The sequence below is a fragment of the Quercus suber genome, unplaced genomic scaffold, assembly GCF_002906115.3.
Source record: "Quercus suber isolate HL8 unplaced genomic scaffold, Cork oak 2.0 scaffold_404, whole genome shotgun sequence".
Taxonomy (NCBI): domain Eukaryota; kingdom Viridiplantae; phylum Streptophyta; class Magnoliopsida; order Fagales; family Fagaceae; genus Quercus; species Quercus suber.
The window spans coordinates 618,810-629,605 of record NW_027069855.1 but is presented as its reverse complement, the minus strand read 5'-3'; the positions used below and the strand labels follow the sequence as shown (position 1 = coordinate 629,605).

The window sequence follows — 10,796 nt, the reverse complement described above, 5'->3', positions numbered from 1 at the left end:
TCAAAATTTTTTAGTTCTGTATAATTCTTTGATTTATTGTAAACTTCGAGCACATTAAATGCTTAGTATTCCCTGAAAACTAATTCACTAGTTTTGTTTTACCTAAAATCAATTAATTACATGAAATTACCTTATAAAATTAATTCTTGAGTTCTTATTGTTAAATCATCCGACTAAGATCATCCTTCGTATGAATTTTAATTGAGTTATACAATAAATATTGTTAAGAGTACCAATAGATGTGTTGTGTGTGGATCCCTAAATCTCAGCACCTTAATATATTGTTATTTTCTCTCAATTTAAATTATCTTTACTAAACTATCAAAATATCTTCTATTAAACTTTATTATTTTAATTTTATTCTCTTGTGGTTTTTTAATCAATTCCCTTTTCCTTGTGGGTTCAACCTCGGATGCACCGAGATTATTACTACACAACAATCTTATACTTGGGAACATTATTTAAGTCGTAGCACACTTGCCATATCAACTATTTATAAAATAGTTCGTAACTTTAACATTTTTCAATCTATAAATAAATAGGAAAAGGAAAGTGCTAGCTACTAGAGATTTCCACGATTGCAATTATTTGTGGCTGAAGTGATTCTCAAGTACCTCTCCATATATATATATATATATATATATAGACAAAGTTTGGCTACAAACCTTGTTATAGCCTAAGACTACAATTACACTCAATATCTCCTTACGTCCTCCATATTTGCAAAATTTCCTTAAAATCAAATATCAATAACTATATCATCAATCAACTATTTAAATTGTAAGCTTTTATAGTCCAAAATTATGCAAAAAATAAGTTTATGAATTAGATAGTAAATAACATTCGATTGACACAAAATTTGATATATATGTTAAAAGCGTAAAGAACATACAATCTAATAATTAGATTTTAAATATATGTAACAATGTTAATTTTTTTAAAGAAAGTAGTAATTTTAAACTACAATCAAGTTTGTAGTCAAAATATATATATATATATATATATCCCTTACTTTTTTTCAGGGTAAGTCTTCCCTCCCCAACTTCAAAGACCAGAGATATCCATGTTTGCTGTGGTCTTATTGATAGGGTTGCTAACAATAGGATGGGCTTATCGAGCCATCCGCCCACCACCTCCCAAAATTTGTGGCTCACCTGGGGGACCACCCATCACAGCACCTAGAATAAAGCTTAGGGATGGAAGGAATTTGGCTTACAAGGAACATGGAGTGCCGGCACAAGTACGTGGCCAAATATAAGATTATCTTTGTTCATGGTTTAAGTGCTTGTAGACATAGTCCTGTGATTTTGAAAAGCCTCCCTCAGGTACTCTACCGTGTTCTTTTATTTACATTTAATTTCTATATTATCCTCTTATATTTTGAAAAGCCTCCCTCAAGTGCTGTACTGTGTTCTTTTATTTACATTGAATTTCTAAATTACTGTCTTATTTTGTTAGTGAAAGTTGATGGTGTAAGGAAATACTTTTCAGGAATTTATTGAAGAATTTGGACTACACATTTTGTCTTTTGACAAACCTGGTTATGGAGAAAGTGATCCACATCCAAAACAAACATTGAAAAGTTTGGCATTAGATATCGAAGAGCTTGTGGATCAGTTGGAACTCGGTTCCATATTTTATGTAATTGGTTATTCTATTGGGAGCCATCTGGTTTGGGGCTGCCTCAAGTACATTCCTCATAGGTATGAACTAGCTCTTATATAACTATCAAAGGAATTTTTTTTTTTTTTTTTCCTTTAACAATAAATCTGTTCTTATATGAGCACATTTTGGCAGTGTACTATTGCTAACCTTGATCCTTTTGAAGAAGAAGGAAGAAACAAGAAAACAAAAAGAGACGTGAATGAAAAAAAAAAAAAACAGCAGCATCTATGTCCAATTTTCTATTCTAAACTATATTTCATTTAAATATCATTTCCTAAACTTTTCTAAACACTCGCACTCACTTTTAAAAAAAAAACATAAAATAAAATAAGTGTATGAGGAAACTAAGGCTATGTTTGGTAACCGTTTTTGTTTTTTATTTTCAAAAACTTGTTTTTGGGAATATAAATAAAAAAATCATTTTCTTGAATTTTTTAAATCAAAAATATGTTTGATTAGTTGAAATTAAAAAGATAGTTTTTTGAAGAAAAAAAATAGAAAATACTAAAATATGTTGTTACTAAGATTTAAACTCTAATGTTAATTCATTTAATAAGTCAGATTCATTAAATTAAATGCGTGTTTTCATTGACTTATGAAAATTAGAAATTGAAAAACAGTATTTCGCATATTTTCAATTTCCTTCACAAATTGAGTTTTGAGAATTTTTTTTTTTTGTCCATTTTGAGTTGCCAATTAAGTTTTTTAGTCTCAAAAATAGAAAATTGTTTCTGAAAACAGAAAATAAGGAAAAAAAATAGTTACCAAACATATCTTAAATTGTTCCCTTAAATATGGGGAAGTAGTGTAGCAAAATCTTATTTTAGATAAGGTTTTACTAACGTATGCCCTTAGGGCATACTAAAGTAAATCATTTTAGAAAAAATTTTATGAAAAAATGAAAAAGTGAATAAATTTTTTGACAACTTTTTCAATTTTTCATAAAAAATTTTGCAAAATAAATTATTAATGTGTGTCATTAACCAAACCCTTTTAGATAGTTGGTGGGAAAGACTGTGAGTGTTATTCTTGGGTTCATTACACTCGAGTAGTATCCTGCTATGCCTATATAACCATTGTGAATATATTTCAGATGTGCATATAATCTTATAATGGAGAAATCTATGGTACTCTTATTTATTTATTTATTTATTTTATATACCATACCTACTTAATCTTAAACATTAACATATGATAATACCTTATTTAATATATATTTTATAATAATAGATAAACGATTAAGACCACGTAGGTATAATGCATACAAAAAAAGTGTATGCCACTAAGAGCCTTGTAACTTTAACGGACATTTTCTGATGTTTCCAACTGAGATATGTAACGTTCAAAATTGCTCTCCTCCATCATCATATATATTTATATATAAAGTGTGTACTATTTTCAATAAAATATTGGAGAGAGAGAGAGAGAGAGAAATAATGATAACTTTTACTATTATTATTTTTTTGAAAACGGAATAAACTTTCATTTATTAAATTGCGAAAAATCATAATACAGAGCTTCTAACACAGGAGGAGGATTGTCCTCTCTCCGATACATGTCTTCGTGTACATATTTTGCATATCTCGCTAACCCATGCGCCACAGAATTAGCTGCTCTCCTCACGTAGCTGAATGACACCTTTCGAAGACCCCGTGTAAGCCATTTGATATCTTGGATGATATGACCCAGCCATGGGTGGTCTGTCTCTGAAGCAGCGAACGATTTCATCACACTAAGATTATCTCCCTCCACCTCCAAGTCAGTGAATCCTGCCTTGCATGCGAACTCCAATGCCCTTCTACATGCTATTACTTCGACCACTGCACTGTCTGTGGACCTCTTGCTGACATTGCTGCCATGACCTCGCCCTTCTCATTCCGAATCATCGCCCCAACACCTGAGCAACTCAAATCGAAGAAGACCGCAGCATCAAAGTTCAGCTTGAAAGCAGAATTTGGAGGTGGATGCCAAACAGAGTCACCTGGGCAACTTACTGGAATCCGTAGCTAGCCCTGTGTGTGATGGAAATCATCCAATAATTCTTTTGCCTATTTGTTTAGCCACTTCGAGTCCTTAAGCTTACCTCCAAAAACCACCGTGTTCCTTTGGTTCCAAATAATCCAAGTTTGAACTACAAATAATTCGAACTCAGCTATGGATAGTTTACCTAACAACTCTTGAAATAAATGGAGTACATCCTGCTGCCCTTGATTGCATTTTTGTATTCTAATCATACTACCCGACCATACATCTTTTGCTACTACACATTCCCACAAGGCATGGACCCCTATTTCAGCCTCCCTTGAACAGAGCATACAAACGTCCTCCTTAACAATTTTCCTCTGCAATAGATTATCACGTGTGGGCAATATATTGTGGCAAGCTCTCCACACAAATACTTTTATTTTGTTTGGCACATGAAGCTTCCATAGTTTAGGCCATACCTGACAACCGATCGGCACAGAGGAACTTTCCACCCATTCCTTTATTTTGAAAACCTGTCTCGCCACATGATAGCCAGATTTTGTAGAGCATACTCCCTTTTTATTATGTAACCAAACTATGGTATCTGGGACATGTCTGTGACTCAATGGTAATCACAATATAGCATCTTCATCAACCTTGTGAAAGTGTGCCATGATAAAATCTCTTCTCCACCATTTCAGGTTCGGGTCAATAAGTTCAGAAACATAACCAGTCTCTTCCTATCTCATCTAAAGGATAAACCACTCCATTTTTTGGATGGTTAGGGATCCACTTGTCAGATAAAACCTTGATTTCAGCTCCATCACCAACCCTCCAACAACACCCTTTGTTTAGGATCGGTTGTGCTGTCATGATACTCTTCCACACATATGAGCTATTAGGTGAGTCCGAGGCTTCCAAAAACTGACTTCGTGGGAAATATCTGGCCTTAAAGCACTGGTACATTAGTGAGTCATGTTCTTGTATAAATCTCCACCCTTGCTTTGCCAACATGGCTAAATTGAATCGAAGGTCTCGAAAACCCATTCCCCCCATTTTCTTAGATTCAGTAAGTTTGCTCCAACTCCTCCAATGAATTTTTCTTTCATTCCACACTTGTCCCCATCAAAACCTGGCATATATTGCATCCAATTCCTCACATAGTCTTATAGGAAGTTGGAACACTCCCATGGCGTATGTGGGGATAGATTGGGTCACTACCTTTATTAACACTTCCTTCCCTGCTCTAGATAGCATCCTACCCTTCCATCCTTGGAGCTTTTTCCAAACCCTATCTTTAATATAGGAGAATGTGTGATATTTTGCTCGACCCACCAACGTTGAAAAACCCAAATAAGAATCAAAACAATCCACTTCCTTAACACCCAATGCATCTTTTATCCAATTCTTCTATTTCATAGGAGTATTGACACTAAAGTACACTGATGATTTCTCCAGGTTGATACATTGCACTGAAGCACTAGCATACAACTTTAGAATTTCTGTAACCTCTTTCACTTCTTGCTTGTTGGCCTGGCAAAACAAAAGTGAATCATCTGCAAACAAAAGGTTAGTAATTTGTAGGGCTCCTCTACACACAGTTACTCCTCTAATTCGACCCTCCAATTTTGCTTTTTGTAAGAGTGAAGTAAATCCTTTTGTACATAAGAGAAAGAGATAAGGTGAGAGAGGGTCTCCTTGACGAAGTCCTCTAGATGGCGAAAAATTACCATAAGGTGTACCATTAATAAGAACCGAAAAATGAGCTGTAGTTACACAAACCATCACTCTATCCACCTAAGTCTCTGGAAAACCCATCTTCTCCATAATACCATGTAGGAAATTCTATTCAACTCGGTCATACGCCTTACTGATATCTAGTTTAAGTGCCATGGACCCCTTCTTTCCCTTTTTTCTCCCATGCATTGTGTGTAGAGTTTCATAAGCTACTAAGACATTATCAGTGATGAGGCAGCTTGGTACAAATGCACTTTGTGTTGGGGAAATAATATCAAGAAGAATCTGCTTCAATCTATTGGGTAACACCTTAGAGATAATTTTGTAAATAACATTACACAAGCTGATAAGTCTAAAATTAGAAATTTTTTGGGGAGATTTTGTTTTGGGTATTAGAACAATATGAGTATAGTTTATTTCATGCACCATGTGACCACAATTTAAATAATCTAGAATAGCATTCACCACCGTATCACCCACAATGTGCCAAAAGTTTTGGTAAAATAAAGCATTCATACTGTCGAGTCCAGGTGCTTTTGTTGGTCCCATCTGAAATAAAGCTGTTTTGACTTCTTCTGCATTGAATTCTTGTGACAAGATTTGCTGCATATTTGGAGTTGCCTTTGGAAATACAGCATCTAAGCATTCATCAGTCCTATCACATGCTCTTACCTGAAATAAATTCTCAAAGTATTCCAAAGCCACCTTAGCAATATCCTCTTNTTATTGAAAAAAAAAAAAAAAAAAAAAAAAAAAAAAAAAAAAAAAAACATGGGTCCTTGGTCACTCACAATACTTCGAAGGTTTCAAACTGTCCAAGGATTCCCAAGCCCTTGGCAGTTCCAGCTTAATATCTTCATTGTTCCTAGCAAGGGCGGTAGACCACCCTCGCCGATATTTCCTTAGAGTTTTCATCGTGTGCTTCTACCTGGCCCCTCTTACCAGGTTGTGCCTCATCGTCTCTGTTACTGTCTTCCTCCAACATCTACGTAGCCATCCCTTTCCCCAGGGCACTTATTTTTTCACCAACCTCTGTTTCCTTCAGCCCATAATCCATGCGACGTAATCTCACCCAAGTGGGCTTGGCCTTTTGGTTATTAGGCCCATTTTTCATGGGAACGTCTCTTTGGTCAAAATGTTGCACTTCCAGCATGGCATCCGTATTTGAATTTATTTTTACGTTACTCTCTTCAATGCCATTCCCACCGCCACTTTCCTTATTCAGATTCTCAACAACAATAATTGTGGGATTTTGTAACGCCTCCTCTCCCTGATTCTCGCTGTTTCCGTTTTCGCCTCTTTCCTTCTTCGTAGGGTTTCCCACTTTGCTTCCTGTGGCCGCCGCTGTCTCGGTTTAAACCAGTGACGTTTACCTCTTGTCATTATCGCCCCTGTTTTCTTCCTTAAGGTCTGGCACATGACCACGTTCTGTCTTTCGTTTTGGCGGTGAACAATAACGGCCCCTTGTAGCTTTAAGTCAATCTCCATATTGAAACTCCACATCTCCTCCACTCCTGGTCACTGAAAAATGACTCGGGCAGTGGCGCAAATCATGCCTGAGTAGCCCACAGAAGTGACAAAACATGGGTAGTCTCTCATATTTGTAAGTTATCCAAAATTGTTCCCCATCGGAACCTGCTATGAACCCACCTCGGCGTAATGGCTTTGATATCGATAGAGCAACCTTGACCCTCATAAAATAATTTTTTCAGCTTGCTTTGGCCGTCGTCGTTCTACCTCCACCACTTCACCTAATCGGCTTCCTACCTCGGTGGCCATTCGAGTTGAGATCATGTCGAAAGGGGCGCCCCATATCTAGACCCATAGGGAAGCTTGGTTGCGCCTAACATTATCTACATTCATACCCTTCCTCCATTTCGTGAGTAGAAGCAATTGGTTGTCAAACGTCCAAGGCCTACCTTTGAGAATCCTCTCCAAGTCAAATTCAGTGTTAAATTTGAACTAGAAAAGATTTGAACCTACCTCCACAATCTGCATTCCATCTTCCAAACCCCAAGCTTTCTTCAATGTAGTTTTTGTCGCTGGCTTACATGTAAGAAACTTGCCAATCAAACTTAGCGAGCAGCTCTCAATCTCTCTCTTCTGCCTTCATCAGCAATCTTTATTGTTTCTTCTTCATCCACCATCAGCTTCATTTTTTCCAATCTAGACACAACATCCTTAGCCATTGTCACCAATACTCTCCAGTAGGACTAAAAAAAAAAAAAAAAAAAAACCTAATACCCTAGGCCTAGCCTCAGGAGGGATAGACTCGTAAAGGATGAGAGAAAGCACTCCTACAAAGAGGAGAGTTTTTTGTTTTTTTTTTTCCCTCTATAAATATTTTTCTAAAGTGGTCTACTAATGTATATGATAACTTTTATTCAATTGTGTGTATGAAGTAAAAATTGGTATTAAAACACTAATTGGAATGACCCTTTGGTTTTGGTAAACTTGATATGAAAATTAATGATGTATTTATTCGATTTTGTGTATAAAATAAAATTGGTATTAAAACACAATAATTGGAATGACCCTTTGGTTTTGGAAAACTTGATATGAAATTAATACATTGAATAATATTAGTGAAAATATTATTTGATTTTTCTCTAGAACATTAAAAGTTTAAAACATGGTAAAATTGTCATGTGAAGAAACAAAAATGGTCATTTAAAAAAATAATTAATTAAATAAAGGTTTCTAAAGAACCATATTTGAGATTTAATTACATCTCAATTAGTAGTTATGATCTACTATTGTTTTAATTTGAGAAAGCTGTCCTGTTATTCTGAACTCTACAGAGAACAAATTTAAATACATTTTGTCATACGTGTACAGGTTAGCAGGAGTAGCACTACTTGCACCAGTTATCAACTACTGGTGGCAAGGTCTGCCTCCCAAATTGTCTACAGAGGCTTACTACAAACAACTACCTCAGGACCAGTGGACAGTTCGAGTTGTTCATTACATACCATGGCTAACCTATTTATGGAACACACAAAAGTGGTTTCCTGCGTTAAGTGCTGTACCCGGAAACCCTGATATTTTCTCTCGACAAGATTTAGAAATAATGTCTAAAAAGATTGGGACACAAATCAACAAGGTACGTAGGTAGTTGAACGTTTTCTCTTTTATTTGTTAAAGAGTAAATATTTTCAGCCCAAAAAAAATTGCTTTAGGAAACTTCAGTGAGTATAACATAAAAGAAATCAACGTTGTTAACTGCCTAGTTTTCTACAAATATTTCTGTTGTTATCTTGCAGTTGGCACTCTCAACTTGAAAAGGAAACCGTTGTGATTTCGTACAATAGTTTTGAATTTCAACCTAAAAGTTGGTTGTGAAATCATTTAACAACACTACTGTAGTCGTACAACTTTCATCTATAAAAGAATAATGAAAAAAAAGTATTCATAAACGAGTAATGTGGCATGCATTTAGTGAGCCATGTGTCTTTAGATAGCAATGAGATTACAAATGTGAGATGTTGGACATTGGTGACACTAGCAAAATTAAGAAACTATAGCATTGTCATGAGTACACTTCAGAAAACAATCTCCTCAGAAACAAATACACATGATGATATGTAGGATCATTAATGAATAAGAATATATTGGAAGTAGCTATGGAAAGATAGGTTGGGAGTGGAAGTTTATACATGTGGAAAAGAACCCGTACATTCAATGCGTTCCTCTAGCATCTACGTATCGTATGTATCAGATAGTGAGAGTCAGTTATTTCATAAGTGTACGTCTTCTTTCCATGAGAAGTTAATGAGTAGTGAAAGGTCCCACCGTTTTTGGATTGAGATAAGTTCCAATGCAATGTCTCCAAGAGAGATATAAGGGCATCCACACCCGCTCTTCTAAAATATAAAAAATGACAAAATTTACATAATTTTTTTTTTCAAAATTATCTATATCAATGGGTGTAAAAATGCGCATATTTGCACATATGCTACAATAACTGTCTATATTTGCATAGTTATTGTAGCTGTGTATAATAATTCTTTATTATTTTTTTATCTCTCCTCTGTTAGACTACTTCTCCCCCAACATTCACAATAGCCCAGTGGAACATACAAAGAAGAAGGAAGAAGCAAAGGATAACCACCCAACCACCAATGTAGCACCACCACCACCACAACCTACCACCACCCAACCAACACCAACACAAACTATTTGAACAGTTGATAATCCACCTCAAAGTTGACCCAAAATCCATGGAAAATTAAACCAAAATCAGTGCAAGCAATTAGAAAACCCAACTCAAAATCAAGCCAAACTCACCTAGAAACCAACTCAAAAATAGTCCAAACCCACCGGGAAACCCAACTCAAAATCAATTCAAACCCACCAAAAAACCATCCCAAACCAAAAACAAAACCAAACCCAACAGAAAACCCACATGAAAAACCCAACGGACCGCTGCTGCGACCAATCAGCTGCCACTGATCTGTTGCCGCACTACTGCTAGATCTTTCGTTGTGTGTGAGTGTTTGAGAGAGGAAGATAGTTGAGGCAGGACTGAGAGAGAGACTTTTGGAATTGATATTTGAGAGATATAGTTCAGATGAAAGAGAGAAAGATACATAAATGAAATAGGGATATTAATAACTACTAATAAAAAAATATTATTTAAATAGATTAGATGGTAAAATAGATAAATTGATGTGTGTGTTTTAAAAAAGTGATAGTGTAAAATAGAAAAAGTAGGTTCTCAATATAAAATAAACGGAAATATTTAACCGGATTGATGCAAATGCTCTAAAAGTTTATAGGTAAAAAAGTTTAAAAGGTTAAAAACAATTTACGTAAGGAAAATGTTAACCAATGCCCTAAAAATATTAGTTTATGAGCTATTTTTAAAAACATTTTATTGGGAGAATAAATAAAAAATGTTGTTGATAGTTTTTTATCTTTCTCATGAAAGTAGTGTCAAAACTTTTCTATTTGGTTTATTAATAATTGTCCTAAGGGCATCCGTTAACATAATCCTTTATACAATCAAATCTCACATGATGTGGTAATTGTATGGTACATATCTAAATCTACAATTTTTAGAGCATTCTTATTTGGGAGCCAAAATGTAAAATAAAACCTTTTATAGTAAGAACTATATTTAGATCATACTATATAGTATGTTTAATTTCTTTTTAAAAATTTTTTTTATTAAGGTGTCGGGTATTGTGCTTTTTGTTTTGGGTGAGTTAAGTGTGGCCGTATTATAAAATTAGAATTTTTTAAAATTATTTTAATATGATGTGTCATAAAATAGAGTTTGGGATGTAGGTTGTATTATTAAAATGAGAATGCAAACTAGATAAATTAACTTTGAGTATGCAAAATGCTTCTTCTTTTTTTGGCATTACCGGATGGGAATGCTTGTATGTTACTTTGAAATTTGGAATAGCTTTTTGGTTTTGCTAGCT

At 34.8% G+C, this 10,796-nt stretch overlaps 1 pseudogene; it reads left to right on the top strand.

Moving 5' to 3' along the window:
- The first annotated feature begins 1,063 nt into the window (after positions 1 to 1,063).
- LOC111991663 (uncharacterized) lies at positions 1,064 to 8,648 on the top strand (annotated as a pseudogene).
- Positions 8,649 to 10,796: the final 2,148 nt, after the last annotated feature.